The 16,201-nt window shown below is 38.1% G+C and overlaps 1 protein-coding gene and 1 pseudogene across 8 annotated transcripts in view; one reads left to right on the forward strand and one right to left on the reverse strand.

Annotated features, from left to right (window-relative positions):
- MTERF1 (mitochondrial transcription termination factor 1) overlaps window positions 1–16,201 on the reverse strand; it is a 334,773-nt gene that overhangs the window by 86,963 nt on the left and 231,609 nt on the right. The window lies entirely within an intron of this gene.
- LOC133245805 (gametocyte-specific factor 1-like) lies at window positions 11,452–11,948 on the forward strand (annotated as a pseudogene).

Consider the following 16,201-nt stretch of genomic DNA (forward strand, 5'->3'; position numbering starts at 1 on the left):
AAAAAAATGAACGATGAATATGATTAGTAAATAGTTTACAGGTAAATATTTGACTGTCCTTTATCTGTTAAATCTTGTCCCTATGCTTTTTTTTGGGGGGGAGGTCTACATTAGAAAAATAATTATCCGTATCACTCATTACTCCAGGCTGAATATAGCAGCATCTCCAACAATAATCCTTCTCTTTCTCTCTCACCTTTCATTCTTTACCTGTTCTACTCTCAGGTAGGATTTTTAAATATCTTCTAATCAAAGGGTGCCTTGCCCAATGCTGCTATCAGATCTGGTTCTTTTTAAGAGTATGCCCTTTCCCTGCTATATGTGGCATGAGTCTTATCCAAGTGTTACTGTCCTCTCCAAAAACCATCTCAGTCTCTGTGCTTATATGTCAGAGTCACACTCTTTGGAAGCCATACTCTAGACGCCTGCTAGTAAGGTGAATATTGCGGTTGACCCCTCACCTCCTGATTTCTCCTCAGCATTACAGGGGCCCTCCTCCTCCACTATTTCCCTAGGACACAATGGGTTTGCCACAGTATCTAAATTTATCTTGTTTATTTTTTGTTTCTCTCCTAATTCCCATTTCAGTTTCTATCAATTTCAGTTTTCCACTTCTTGATGATATCTTTGAGTCCTCCATCAAATCCAAGTGACTTTAAATGAACACCAATAGTTTGGAGAAGAAGACAAGAAATGCCATGAATATATACAATCCATGACATCCTGTGGTGGAGGCAAGCAAATTTGTAACTTCTGATTCTGTGTTTAGCAAATGACTGAACATTCAGGGCCTATTAACTATAGAACCCAAGTATAAACCAAGCTGTACTGACTAAAGAGGCTAACTCAAAAATAAATTATATATATATATACACATGTGTATATTCTTTTGATTACATGAAAATATGTTTCCTCACAGAGATTTTGAAAAAAAAAAAAAGCTCAACCACATGAAATAAAATCCTCATGCTGTAATAAAATATTGCAAATGAATATGCAGTCTCTGAAATATAGAAAATAAAAGAAAACCAAAAATTCCATTAAATCTGCAGCTACATTCATACTCAACCACACGTTAGCATCAGTTAGATTTTGGAAAATTCTCTAGCTTTTTTATTTTGGCTCCTATGTCTTTTCTTAATGTTCAGAAGCTTTTTAAAAATAACAGTTCCTTTGCTAAGCATTGAGTTTGTAGTGGGTCACTCTGCATTTTAATGTGTCACACTAAACACCCACTGAAGAATCTGAGCCAATCATTATATCCCCAAGTCTCAGCTCTACATTAACACCATCTTATTTTATACTCTTACTATTAATTAAATAAAACAAGAAGTACATTTTTATCAATAATGTTTTAAAAATATTGTTTGCAATGAAGCACGATCGCACAGCTGCCCTCACATGTAGGTGACTGCTGCTCGGTCGATTTGGTTATGGTTACACTGCAGGTGTTCTGTAAATAGTTGTGGGATTGATTTTTCCCTTTTCTAGCCTATCACTTGATGCCTAAAAGTTCTTTAACAAGACAGATGCTTAACTGCAGACAGGGCTTCAAGATCTGAGTACCTCTTGAGATGTTAAACTTGACTTAAGTGCATACCAAGGTATAAATGATTTTTTGCTAAACTAGATATGGTTCGGAGAAGGCAATGGCACCCCACTCCAGTACTCTTGCCTGGAAAATCCCATGGATGGAGGAGCCTGGTAGGCTGTGGTCCATGGGGTCGCAAAGAGTCGGACACGACTGAGCGACTTCACTTTCACTTTTCACTTAAACGCATTGCAGAAGGAAATGGCAACCCACTCCAGCATTCTTGCCTGGAGAATCCCAGGGACGGGGGAGCCTGGTGGGCTGCCGTCTGTGGGGTCGCACAGAGTCGGACACAACTAAGGCGACTTAGCAGCAGCAGATACGATTAGGCAGGAGAGAGCACTGAATTTAGAGCTTGGGGTGGTGGAATGTGGGGTGAGGGTGACTCATGCTTGCCATATTGATGATCTTTCCAAGGCTGACTCTATTTTGTAGGTACATATTTGAATTGTGAATTGTTCTCAAAGAGTAGTTACAAAATTTTGTACATCCAAAATCACCACAAGGAAAACTTTTAAGTAAATAAAGTAGAAAAAATATGGTCTACACTACACATGTGAACAAAGAGTTTACATCAACAGGAAAAGGCAACTTTCCTAACTGGAAAATAAATATAAGGCATAATGAGACAAAAATAATAAAAACATTCAATATTAATAAGGATTCAAGGATTGTAAATTTTAGACAAAATGTAAAATTAGTATATCCTTTCCTAAGGATAATAAAGCATTAAGTATTTATAAAATGCCTCATGAATATTCTTTTTTAACCCGCTAATCCCACTTGTGGATTCTTAAGGAAGTACTCAAAATGTACATAAAGATTTATGTTCAAGGAGGATCATTTCAAGACTTTTTTTAATGACTCAAATTGAAAAGCTAAAATTTCCAAAATAGAAAATCAATAATTTTCCAAAAGTAGAAAAGCAATAATTATGAGAAAAAAATTTTATAGCCAATGAGCATGATTTCATAGAAGAATATTAACATGAGAAAATGCTTCTGCTATATTGCATGTTACAGATTGCATGTACAACAATTTTCTGGTGATATATAAAAAGAATCTGAAAGGATATGGGCAATGTTGTGGTTATATCTAGTTGATAGAATTCCAGGTGATTTTATTATTTCCTTTGTGCTCTTTTATAATTTTCACAATTTCTATAGTAAATGTGTTACTTTTACAATAATAAAAAAAAAAATAGCAAGAAATTTTCCCGGAAAAAAATTTTCACCAAAACCCCCAAAAGACTAGCCTCAACCTTAGAGGTCTTTTGGACAGTTTGTTCCAGGAGCTAGTTGGTTCCAAACCCAATACTATTTTAAGTCCTGCAATGGAAGGCCCACATTTTATTTGCCAGGGACACTAAGTGGGCCAGATGGCTTGCCCACTGGAGGAATATTCTCAACCTGGGTGCCCATCAGAACTGCCTGCAGTGCTTTAAAAATGCATGTGCTCAGGCTTCACCATGTGAGATGCTATAGATTTGAAGTAGATGGAGCTTGGGAATCCTGTGTGTGTGAGAGAGAGGGGGAGAGAGATTTTTCTAAAATTTACTGCCATTTGTGACAAGACTTCTTTTTTATGCAAACAAAAACATATTGTTTTTGTTTGCATAAAAGATATGCATACAAAGATATGCATAAAAGATAGACGTATTTCTATCTTAAATTAAGAATGAATCTAGGAGATAATTTTCTCCTGTAGATATTTAGCACCAGAAATAGGGCTAAGACAAATTGATTATTCTAAAATATAGTTATTATTTGGGGAAGATTTTTCTTCTGCTTTGTAAATAACTATACCATACAACACTCTGTCATTTAGCCACCCTGTCATACAGTATCTAAGGGAGGACAAATACCAAATTAGCATGTTCATTGAGAGGCATTTATTTTACATGTATATGTCACAGAGAGTTTATGGTAGTTTGGCCAAAATAACCATACTTTTACAACTGCCTCAAAATTCTAAGCCAAAGCTATTTTGATGATACCACATAAAAGAAACAGAAGTAGGATCTTGACTGTACCCTGAAGAGGATTCAAATTCTTTCCTGCAGAAAAACTCAAGAGTCCTTACTTAAGGGAGGAGGTAGGATGATCGTCTATGCAAGCATGTTCTTCCAACATTAACAGTTTCCTTAGCTTCAACAAAAGGATGTTAATCCTTTCCTTAGAATTAATGGCTAAGACAACTTCAAGGGCAACCAACTATATAGAGCAGATGCACTCCAAGGAGTTGTCATAAAATAAAATCCAAGTTCACTGCAGTGCAATATTTTTTCAAAAGATCAGTTAGACAAACAATATTTGGATGAAATGGCTTAAATGTCACATTTAGATATTATTTTAAAAATATCCTTGGATCAAGAGAGACATGTAGAGACATATATCTTTTCAGATTTTTTGCACTAAATATGGCTTTGAGGAACACCAGTAACTTATATTGAGAATCTCTATGAGGAACAACTTTATAAATGTGTTTCTATACCTATTTTTATGGACATTGCTTTTTTTCTCAAAGTATTTTTATTTTAACAGTATAATTTATAAAGATAACACATATTCACTAAGTAAAATTCAAATAATATAACATAAATTATTAAAAAAAAACAGACCCAACCAACTCTACCTCTATATTTGCCCTTTAGAAATGTATCTAAGATATATATAGGTATATGTATTTATATCTAATACACACAGATAATATAGCTAATATATATAGATGGATGTACTACACATAAATAGGGTCTTATCATACAGTCAGCCTTCCAACGATTTCCCGTCTGCAGATTCAACCGTGTATCAAAATTTCCATCCATGGTTGGTTGAATCCTAGGATGGAAAACCACTGGATGTGGAAAACCAACTGAATTCATTGTACTACACAATTTTATATAAGGAACTTGGGCATCTACAGATTTTGGTTACACACAGGGGCTCCTAGAACCAATCTTCTGTGGATAGTGAGAGATGACTATAGCATACTATTTTCAAACTTTTTTTCTTTTAAATATATCAAAGAATATCAATGCACAACAACCTTCTCAGTGACAACCTTCTCAGTTTCTATTCTACAAATGTACCAAATTTATTGAGTATCTTATTGATGTATTACTAATTGATTCTAATTTTTCACATTAAGATATATGGTACCATATTGAACATCCTTGCATGTACTTGATCTTTGTGAAATTATCTGATTATCTCTTTAGGATGGATTTCTAAAAGTGATACTTCTGAAATCACACTTTCTGATTTCAGGAAGAGAGAAGAGTGTTGACCAGGAAGGTGGAAGATGGAATCCCCTTCAAGGTACTATTGTTTCACTTATGTAGCATTATCAAAATAGCTTTTTGGCTTAGAAGATACTTATTGATTAATATGGCTAAATTGACTTTCTAAAAATATTATCCAAACATAGCCTTTCCTACCACCAGTCCTAAGAGGACCATTCCTTCCACCTACTCCCACCATTTTATCACGTTACTTTTCACTTTTTCATACTAATAAATGAATAAATTTTCAAATGTATACTGGCCATTCATATCTCTTCATTAATTGTTCTTTCATGTCTTTAGTCCATTTCTCTACAGAAATGTTTGTTCTTCTCTTAATGATTCATAAGACCCATTATATATAGTGGAGCTTGTACCACTTTGCCATTTTTGTTAACAGATTTTTCGTTACTGTTGTTATTGTTGTTGGTGTCTGTATTTAATAGTTTGTCATTTGCTGGTTGGAGAAAAAAAATGATAAACACAATATTCCACTCACTTTATAAACTGCAATTTTCCATTATCCCTGAAGACCTAACTTGAATCCCACATCTTTTCCTTACCCATCCTAACATGATCTCTGTCTGTCTAACTTGTAACTGATTGTCCATACAACTTATTTGGCAATTTATTCTACAATGCCTGGTGGCACACCTAAGTGCTGTCAGTCACTCTCAAGGCTTATTTGTACTAGCCAGCAACCAACTCCTTAACAGGAGTTAAGTATTCACTCCATACTCTCAAACCCGGTCTCAATAACAAAATAAGTGCTTATGTAAAGCAACAAATTGGTAAGGGGGGAAGAAATAGGTGACAGAAGTCACCTCAAATTTTCCAGGCTTGAGGAAAGGCTCACCCAGACAGCTTATGCAGTTCTCTTGCACTTCTTGCCTCAACATTCTGACCCAAAGTAAAGCTCATTCCAATCACGTCAGTTCCTGAGATACAGCATTTTCTTTATTGCAAGAGCACCCATATTTCCTAGTTTACCTAAAACATTTCCACTTTGCTCTACTTGTGTATTTCTTAAAAGTTCCCGCTTTTCACTCCCAAAAGTGAAAAGGATGGTAAATTGCCTGCTTACCTTGTCTGCTGCTGCTTTCAGTTTCTTATTCATTTCTTAAGCTAAAAATCTACCCCACAATTTAAAAGACTTGGTAGATGAAGATCGAAATTTCCAAGCAGGATGCAAATTTTGGCCCCTTCTTCTTGGTTTAATTAATAAAATTTATATGTGAGCCTAACCTTGGAAGATTAAAGGAAACATTTAATGTGCAGATAAAAACATTTGCTATTTATATGAGGTTTTTAAAAGGCCATAAAGGGGAGTTTTTTATAGTGTTCATGTTTTCTTCAATTAAATTGAGAACTTTTTGGAGTACCATTATTCTTACTTTTTTGTACCTTTTCATCATAGCATTTAAAACAGTACTCTGTACTAAGTGGGCATGCAGTAAATACTACTGTGAAACCACTGGGGGCCTGGAGATTTTAATTTGCTTTTTGATTAAGGGTGTCCTTCCTCTTGACTCCTACCATGTCATCACAGACATGTGAGGGGGTAATATTGATAGAGTGCTAAATGGGAAGTGGTATCACAAGAACCCAGTTGAATTAGAAGAGTCCCCTTCATGTCTTTGGCTCGGTTGTCCACGGATAGAGCTCATCTGAATTAGATGTGTCTGAAAATTCAATTACTCCAAATGGAAACATCTGGATCCCTTTTTCTTCCTTTAATCCTTTGTCCTGGTGACTCTGCCAGACAATCCATATCCCTTGTTGGTTTGGAAGGAAATATATAAGGGCATAGTTAGAAGTGGGGGTAGCTGATGGAAATGTGTCCTTGTCTGTTTTTTCAGTCTATGTGGTCACTTTCCTTCTCTAGCTATTAGAATCACAGATTTTTATCAGAGTGAGAAGAACTGTTTGTGTAACTCCATCTTTTATAGTAGAAGGAATTTCTACCCAGCAAAATTAATGAGCTACTCAAAAATACATATGCAGTGATAGCAGAGCTGTACTAGAATTTTTTCTTTTTTGATTCTCAATCTAGAGAATCAAACTTTTTACTACACCAGATTCTAAATACTGTCTGGAAATTAGTTATTGCCTCATTTCAATCTGTCTTACTGGTATTGGATTGATTTAACCTATAGAAAACAACTGCTCATTTAAAATATTTGAATGCTATAAAAAATAAGAAAGATCCACCCCCCCACCCAAATTTGCCTGATATCTTTAGTAGATGCTGAGGGATGAGACTGACTTATTTTTTTCGTGGAAGATATCAGCCGAATTCAAATAGATGTGTTTTTGTGTGTTCATAAGCTAGGACAGAATCAGAGAAAAAAAGTCTGACAAAGAAGATCATGAACCATCAAATACATCTCATCCTTGCTCTCTAATTCTTTTCATAGAAAAAGAAAAGTTCTGGGAACAAAGAATAAGGAAGAGGTAGACATATATTTGACCTGTGGTTTTAGATTTAACTTAGGAGAAGCAGAAAATAAGATCTCATTATAATTATACCTGTAGGGGATACAGACAGTCCATTTAGATAAGCCGAGTGTCTAGTTTTCTAAACTAAAAAGAACAGTTTTGATTCTTTGGGCAAATCATGACATCATGCAGTAAAGAGGTTACAAGGTACTACTGACCAAGAGAAGTGATTTTTATACAAGCCATCACACGTCTCAGAATACTAAAAAGATATGTTAAAGTCTATTTAATCCTATTTTGGACATAAATTCTTATCTTCCCTTCATTCCAAAAAAATGTTCAAAGTGACATTTCTGCTTCTAGCACACATTAGAAAATTATGTGAAAATACATTTGGTTCATGTACAATATTTTGAAAATCTTTATTGAACCAGTTACTCTAGGGTATAAATTGATCTTCTCATCTCTACTCGCCTTAAGGCTCAAATATGATGTTGGGGTTGTAAGAGACAAAAGGAAATAAAATCTAGAGAGAACAGAGGCTTGACACAAAGGCTCCTTCCATTCAGCAAAAGAATAAGACCAGTAAGAGTGCTTTGGGGTGGAGGTGGGGGAAGGCACAGAGGGAGAGAGAGACAGGAGAGGCAAGCGGAGGTGGAACACAGGAGACTGGTGCTGCTTCTCCAGTGTCTGACCTAGAGACTTGTGGAGAAGGGGTATTAGCGAAACCAGGCAGCTCGGGGGACATCGAAAGTAGAGTTCTGCATGCTGTGCCTCCCATTTGGTTGCCTGGGAGATATACACTGGGCAGGGTGTCCTACACCAACATGGGGTGGGCCCAGCAGCATAAAGAGAGTGGACAAGTCTGGCCAGGGAAAGCATCATCTCCCTAGCTTTCAAGTGGACAACCCAGAAGATTCCATATGCTCCCACAAAGGAAGCAATGGAAAGGATGGTAAAGGTATGCATTGAGATCCAAAGCAGCCTGCCATGAGGCCCACCATGGTAAGAGGAAGGGGACCCCACAGAGAATTTGCAGAATTTCAGGCTCAGGAATCAGATGGAGGATATGGCAGATCCTCTTCATACTGTTCATAGGGTTCTCAAGGCAAGAATGCTGAAGTAGTTTGCCATTCCGTTCTCCAGTGGACCACATTTTGTCAGAACTTTCCACCACGATCCCTCCATCTTGGGTGGCCCTACACGTCATGGCTCATAGTTTCATTGAGTTAGACAAGGCTGTAAATCGAAGAAAGCAGGGAAAACCACTAGGCCATTCAGATATGATCTAAATCAAATCCCTTATGATTACACAGTGGAAGTGACAAATAGATTCAAGGCATTAGTTAGATCTGATAGAATGCCTGAAGAACTATGGACAGAGGTTTGTAACACTGTACAGAAGGTAGTGATCAAAACTATACCCAAAGGAAAAAAAATGCAAAAAGACAAAATGGTTGTCTGAGGAGACCTCACAAATAGCTGAGGAAAGAAGAGAAGCAAAAGGCAAAGGAGAAAAGGAAAGATATACCCATCTGAATGCAGAGTTCCAAAGAATAGCAAAGAGAGATAAGAAAGCCTTCCTCAGTGATCAATGCAAAGAAACAGAGGAAAACAATAGAATGGGAAAGACTAGAGATCTCTTCAAGAAAATCAGAGATACCAAGGGAACATTTCATGCAAAGATGGGCACAATAAAGGACAAAAATGTTATGGACCTAACAGAAGCAGAAGATATTAAGAAGAGGTAGCATGAATACACAGAAAAACTATACAAAGATCTTTATGACCAGATAACCACGATGGTGTGATCACTCACCTAGAGCCAGATACCTGGAGTGCAAAGTCAAGTGGGCCTTAGGAAGCATCACTACGAACAAAGATAGTGGAAGTGATGGAATTCCAGTTGACCTATTTCAAATCCTAAAAGATGATGCTGTGAAAGTGTTGCACTCAATATGCTAGCAAATGTGGAAAACTCAGCAGTAGCCACAGGACTGGGAAAGGTCAGCTTTCATTCTAATTCCGAAGACGGGCAATGCCAAAGAATGTTCAAACTGTTGCACAGTTGCACTCATTTCACATGCTAACAAGGTAATGCTCAAAATCCTTCAAGTTAGGCTTCAACAGTATGTGAACCAGGAACTTTCAGATGTACAAATTGGATTTAGAAAAGGCAGAGTAACCAGAGATCAAATTGCCAATATCATTGGATCACAGAAAAAGCAAGAGAATTCCAGAAAAACACCTACTTCTGCTTCATTGACTATGCTAAATCATTTGACTGTGTGGATTACAACAAATTGTGGAAAATTCTGAAAGAGATGGGACCACTTGACCTGCCTCCTGAGAAACCTGTATGCAGGTCAAAAAGCAACAGAACCAGACATGGAACAACAGACTGGTTCCAAATTGGGAAAGGAATATGTGAAGACTGTATATTGTCACTCTGCTTATTTAACTTCTATGCAGAGTACATCATGTGAAATGCCAGGCTGGATGAAGCATAAGCTGGAATCAAGTTTGCCGGAAGAAATATCAATAATCTCAGATATGCAGATGACACCACCCTGATGGCAGAAAGTGAAGAGGAACTAAAGAGCCTCTTGATGAAAGTGAAAGAGGAGAGTGAAAAAGCTGGCTTAAAACTCAACATTCAAAAAACTAAGATCATGGCATCCAGTCCCATCACTTCATGGCAAATAGATGGGGAAATTATGGAAACAGTAGCAGACTTTATTTTGGGGCGGGGGCTCCAAAATCACCTGAGATGGTGACTGTAGCCATGAAATTAAAAGACGCTTTGCTCCTTGGAAGAAAAGTTATAACCAACCTAGAGAGCATATTGAAAAGCAGAGACATTACTTTGCCAACAAAGGTTTTTAATGTATGGTCAAGGCTATGGTTTTCCCAGGAGTCATGTATGGATGTGAGAACTGGACCATAAAGAAAGCTGAGCACTGAAGAATTGATGCTTTTGAACTGTGGTTGGAGAAGACTCTTGAGAGTCCCCTGGACTGCAAGGAGATCAAACAAGTCAATCATAAAGGAAATCAGTCCTGAATATTCACTGGGAGGACTGATGCTAAAGCTGAAGCTCCGACACTTTGGCAACCTGATGGGACGAACTGACTCATTGGAAAAGACCCTGATGCTGGGAAAGGCTGAAGGCAAGGGGAGAAAGGTACAACAGAGGATAAGATGGTTGGATGGCATCATTGACTCAATGGGACATGAGTTTGAGCAAACTCTGGGAGCTGGTAAAGGACAGCGAAGCCTGGCATGCAGTAATCCATGTGGTTGCAAAGAGTCAGACACAACTTAGCAACTAAACAACAACAATGGCAGATCCTCAACAAGGTCTCCATGAAGAACCTAGATGGGATTAAGGAAGCAGAACGGGGCCACTTGGCCCTCCCAAGATGGGAAATAAGAAGAAAGGAGCAAGTGTGTGTTCATAAGCCACAGATTTTATGGTGGACACCGGAAGGACACTTACGTTATTCATATCTGAGATGGTATGAGTTTAACTTCATAAGCACTCAACATATAGTTATTCAATATTTGGTAGCATACAGTTTATGGTCTTAAAGGTAGGATAAAAGTCCTCGCTGATTCAAAAGTTGCAAGGCTCCCATCTACTGGTAATTTGCTTAAATTTCAGGCACATGATTCTTGAAATTGTTGACAATTTAAGAAGAGCCAAATATAATACACAGTGACAAAGAACATCACAATTTCTCAAAATTGCTCAAAATTCTTGTTGATGTTCAAATGTCAATTGAGAATTTCTAGAGAAGGGTATAGAAATATGAAACAAAGATTTCATTTCCAAGTTGTTTTCAGTATTATAAAAGTTCCTTCATCTTGGAGATCATTGTTAGAGAAAATATATACATAGGGGTTGGAAAGGTAATAAAAACCTTTTGAGAGGAAAAGCTGTAAGGACTGATTACCCTCCAAGAATTTTAATAGAAAAAGATAAAAAACAATCATGTAGTCCTACTAATAACTGTCTAACAGAAATATAATAAGCCACATATGTATTTTAAATTTTCTAGTGGTCACATTTTAAAAATGGTTGACTATGGGGAGAGCGTGACTCGGCCAAGCACTTGGACTTGGCTCCTTCATTTCCAACATGGAAGAAACTTACATGGATACCCTGGACCCTGAAAGGCTATTACAATGTCCCTATGATTTAAAAAAAATCAGATATGTGCCTGCAGATTTCCTTATCATCTTATCAAGTACAAAAAGAATAATCCTGACTATTTAAAAACTCTGGCTATCTGCCCCTTCAGTGCCTACCTTCAGGCTCCTCTGGCTGAAAGCAGGCATATGTCAAGCTGTGATGACAAAAGCTGTATTGAGCAGGATGTAGTCATCCAGGAACCTTGGACAAGAGACTCTGACCGAGCGCACAAAACAGGTGCCCTCCTCAACGATGAACACGGGGATAAAGATTTGTAGGAACAGACCAGCACCCCATTTGTCTGGAGGCACGGCCAACTACTGTGGTAACCATAGCCCTGCCAGCCAAGCAACATCGTTATGGAGCCCGAGTGATGTGGCTTCAGGCCTGCAAGTTCCCAAGCCTCTGCCATGGAAAAACAATGGAAATGCATAGTAACTGAATATCTATCTCATCAAATGAGAGGCCCTTGCTTCTTCCTGCTACAGCGGGTTCTTCATTTTTTCCCTCCTAATCTAATTATAGAAAGATAAATTATCTGTGACTTTCAAAGTGACAAGTACCTTTTTTTTCTCCCCCTCTATGAGTGCTGACTCATTTGAGGCAAGAAAGAGCCCTCATGCTCAGAAGAACTGTTTCAAATCAACCATCATTACAGATAACTTGAAAAATAAATTAAAAATAAGAAGCAAAAAGAAATGAGTAAAGATAGTCTCAATAGTAATACTTTGTCTAATGTAAGGTATCTAAAATATTTCTCATTTCAGATATAATCAGTATAAAAATTATTAATGAGATATTTTATAGGCTTTTTTCATACTAAGTCTTCAAAATCCATTATACATTCTACACTTAGAGTATATCTCAACATAGATGCTAAATATTCAGTGGTTAAAGTAAAATCCAGTCCTACCAAAATAATAAATTTGTGTTTAACAGAAAAATGTTACCCTACTACCTTCTATTTTAAATGTAAAATACATAAAATTTTTAAATACTTAAAATTTTTTTTTTGTCACGTTAGCCATATTTCAAGTGCTCAACTTGAATGGCTAGTAAATACCTTGTTATACAGCAAATATCCAGGTTGATAATTAGCACAGGTACAAAACTGATGTACACTGAATGAATGCCTGAATAACTTGTCTGAGTTCCACAGTTTACTAGCTGCTACTTTCATATTTTTACACTGAACAATTATCTGGGGCCAATTGGATATGAGAGGAAAGAGAGAAAGGAGCCAAAGAGTTTGGGAGGAAGCCATAAGGAGAATTAGAGTGCCATGGACACAATCAGAAATACTGAGAAGGAAGACTTGGTTCAAAAGGGAAAATAATCAATATTGCAGTTCTGAACGTTCCCTGCTGTGAGGAATACAGCTCCTAACAAAGCTCCCAGTGATCATCAGTAGCACCAACAGAATCTACTATCACAACTGCTCATACCTCTCGGTCCACACTGTCCAATGGCTACACATAATCCTGTCCTATCTGGTCTGAAACCGAAGTCAAACTCCAGCTGTACTGTGCTTGGCATCAAACATTAAAAATCCAAATTCAAAAACTAAAAGAAGGGGAGTTTAAGTATAGCTCTCCCCATCAAATCTTGCAACATGCTCTTTTGGTAATAAATATTCTAAATACTGATCCAGCCGGAACTACTGCAATGCTTCGTCATTGGTGCCTGGAGCAATTAGATGCAAAGCCATTAGTCAAATGGAAGGACCTCCTCTCAGGACAATGGAAGGGTCCTGACCCATTATTAACTAGCGGTCAAGGATGTGCTTGTATTTTTCCACAGGATGCAGATTCTCCAATTTAGATCCGGGACAGGCTGATTCGCCATGTTGCAGTCCCCCAGACATCCGGTTCCCCCATTGCTTCGATCACAAAAGAGGAGCCCACCAGAAGGGGAGGCAAGATAAACATCGAAATCCCAGTGAGACTGACGGGGCTGCTGCAGCGCGAACTCCAACCAGAAAATAATTCTACTTATTCTGTTTTGGCTTGTCTACCCTCTCCTTATGTTTTTCTCTTTACCAACGATTCTGGAAAACTTAATGTACATGTGACTTTCACTGGTGGACCCAATATAGTAACTTGTGAACAATGTATGCTCTCATCTTGTTTAAACCCTCAATATAATGTTTGCTTCTTTGTAGTGTTACAACGTCCACCTTATCTTATGATGTAACCACTTATTGATATGATAATTTTGGTCTTTCTGTATTACAACAACCACAGGATTTAATGCGATCGCGACGGTTTGTGGGCTTGCTTATCCTGGGAATAGCAGCTTTAATAGCAGCAATTGCTTCTGTTACTGTGGCAGCAATATCATTGACTCAACAAGTGCATACTGCCGAATATGTTGATACCATGTCTAAAAATGTCTCTTTAACTCTAGCAACACAGGAAGCTATAGATAGAAAGTTGGAGATGAGGGTAGATGCCTTGGTGGAGGCAATAATCCATATTGGGACTGAGTTACAGGCTTTAAAAGTGAAAATGGCTCTGTCATGAAACGCTGATTACAGGTGGATATGCGTGACATCTTTAAAGGTAAATGAGACAGATTATGAATGGGAAAATATCAAAAATCATATCTCAGGTGTTTGGAACAGCTGACATTGGCCTGGACTTAGGGAAACTTCATAATCAAATACAGACCCTGGAACACTCTCAACTGGATTTTACCACTGCTGGAGCAGCTAATGACTTTTTTCACACCTTCTCTAACTTCATTTCAGGAAAAAACATTCTGTCTAATCTGTTGGTGCTTTCATTTTGCTTCTCATAATCATTCTTCCTTATGTTGTCAGGATTCTTTGGCAGAATATTCAGAAGCTCGCAACTGAGCTGCAGTTGGCTGTTTTAAGAAATAAAAAAGGGGGAGATCCCAGGAGCTGGCATGAGAAGCTCCACCCATGGCAAAGGTCATGAGGAAGGAGGCTCAGCATACGCAAAGGCGGGATCGAGCCTCAGGAGTCCCCCTGGAAATTCTTGAGCATCTACCCCCAAAACCAGAGTCTGCCTACTTTCTGCTTTGTGCTCTCACCTACACCTCTGACTTTACGGGGGGCTGTCCCCTACTACCTCTCTCTGAAAAAAAGAGTTAACTTACAGCTCCAGTTAATAAAGTTCCTGGGTGTGACAGTGTTTCAACCTACAAACTCCTTTGGAAGTCCTCTAGCCTGCCTGAATAGGTTTTTCCGGCCACATGTGATTGTTCAGAGCCTCCCAACTGTGAGAGGCATGAGATGTTCTAAACTGTCTAAATATAGATTCCTTTGAGCAGTTAAAAGATTGATTAGAAATTGTATTGGTGAAGGGTTTTTCACTTGTTGGGCCAATGTTTGCTGCTAAGCTTCCATATCCCTTATCTGCTGTGTCCCTGGCAGTGTATTGATTAATATAACTGGTGTAAGTAGTAGCTTTAATGTTTGTAACCTGGGACCCTTGAGTTAATTCTTTTTCTCGTTGTAGCCCACCACACCTTTGCCCTATAGGAATGCAACTTTATCCAATGCTTTTGGAGGGTGGCACCTGACTCATCACCTTTAAAGAAAAATAAGTTTTCTGAAGAAAGGGTCTTAAAATGTTAACAGGCCTCCGGGCCAGAAGATGATGCAAATCACCTAAACTTTTGCATATGATAAGTTTGCAGGAAGAAAGCCTGGCTTACTGCATGACTCTACCCCTTCCCCCATTATCCTCGATGCATAACTTAAGGTATAAAAACTACTTTGGAAAATAAAGTGTGGGCCCTGTTCACCAAAACTTGGTCTCCCTATGTCGTTCTTTCTCTCACCTTCTGGCTGAATTATTCAGCCTCTTTTCTCCACTGAATTTCCTCACTGAGTTATCCTTATTTCAGCCTCTTTTCTCCACTGAATTTCCTCACTGAGCTATTCTTATTTAACCACTCTTTATATCCTTAATTAATGTTTAATTATGCAATTGTTTCCTGATCCTCGCCGACGCCATCCCCGCTTCGAATTCCCTGGATCCACCGGGGCTGGACCCCGGCAGTTAGTCTGATCCATGATTCTCAGGATGTTCGTCTGAATTTCACACCTACGTCTTTTCTCATAGATATTCTGAACCCTAAATGTCAACTGCTGCCTATTCTGCTCTTCCTAGTGCTTTCCTGCCATCCTCAACACAACCTTTTGCTTCTGACCTTCTTCTAGTCTATGCCCCTGAATTTTGTTACGCCCAGCCCTATCCATCTCTCTCTCTCTTTTTTTTTTTTTCCAGCCAAGCAACGTGGCATATAGGATGCAGGATCTTAGTCCCCCAAGCATGAATCAAACCCATGCCCCCTGCAGTGGAAGCAGGGAGCATCAATTCGCTTTTTAATTTTTAACATTATAGAACAAAACTGAAGTCTATTAATATTCTATGCTTACATTTCTTAGAGACAAACAGAAATAAAATTCATGAACCAAAAACTGAAAACAAAAAAAAAAAAACAAGAAGAGTTTATAAATACTAAATATGGATCTGAGCATTAACAGCTGAACAGAGAATGTAATTTTCAAGTGATAACAAGTCCAAGTCACAGGCATGACTTGGACTTCAAGTCATGTCTGTGACACCAGTTCACCTGGGTACCTCTGTATCTGTGGTAGGCATCCTCTCAGATGACCCCCAATGATCCTCACCTCCCAATGTCTATGTCCTGTTGGGCATTA

This window comes from Bos javanicus, chromosome 4, assembly GCF_032452875.1.
Source record: "Bos javanicus breed banteng chromosome 4, ARS-OSU_banteng_1.0, whole genome shotgun sequence".
In the NCBI taxonomy this organism is placed as follows: domain Eukaryota; kingdom Metazoa; phylum Chordata; class Mammalia; order Artiodactyla; family Bovidae; genus Bos; species Bos javanicus.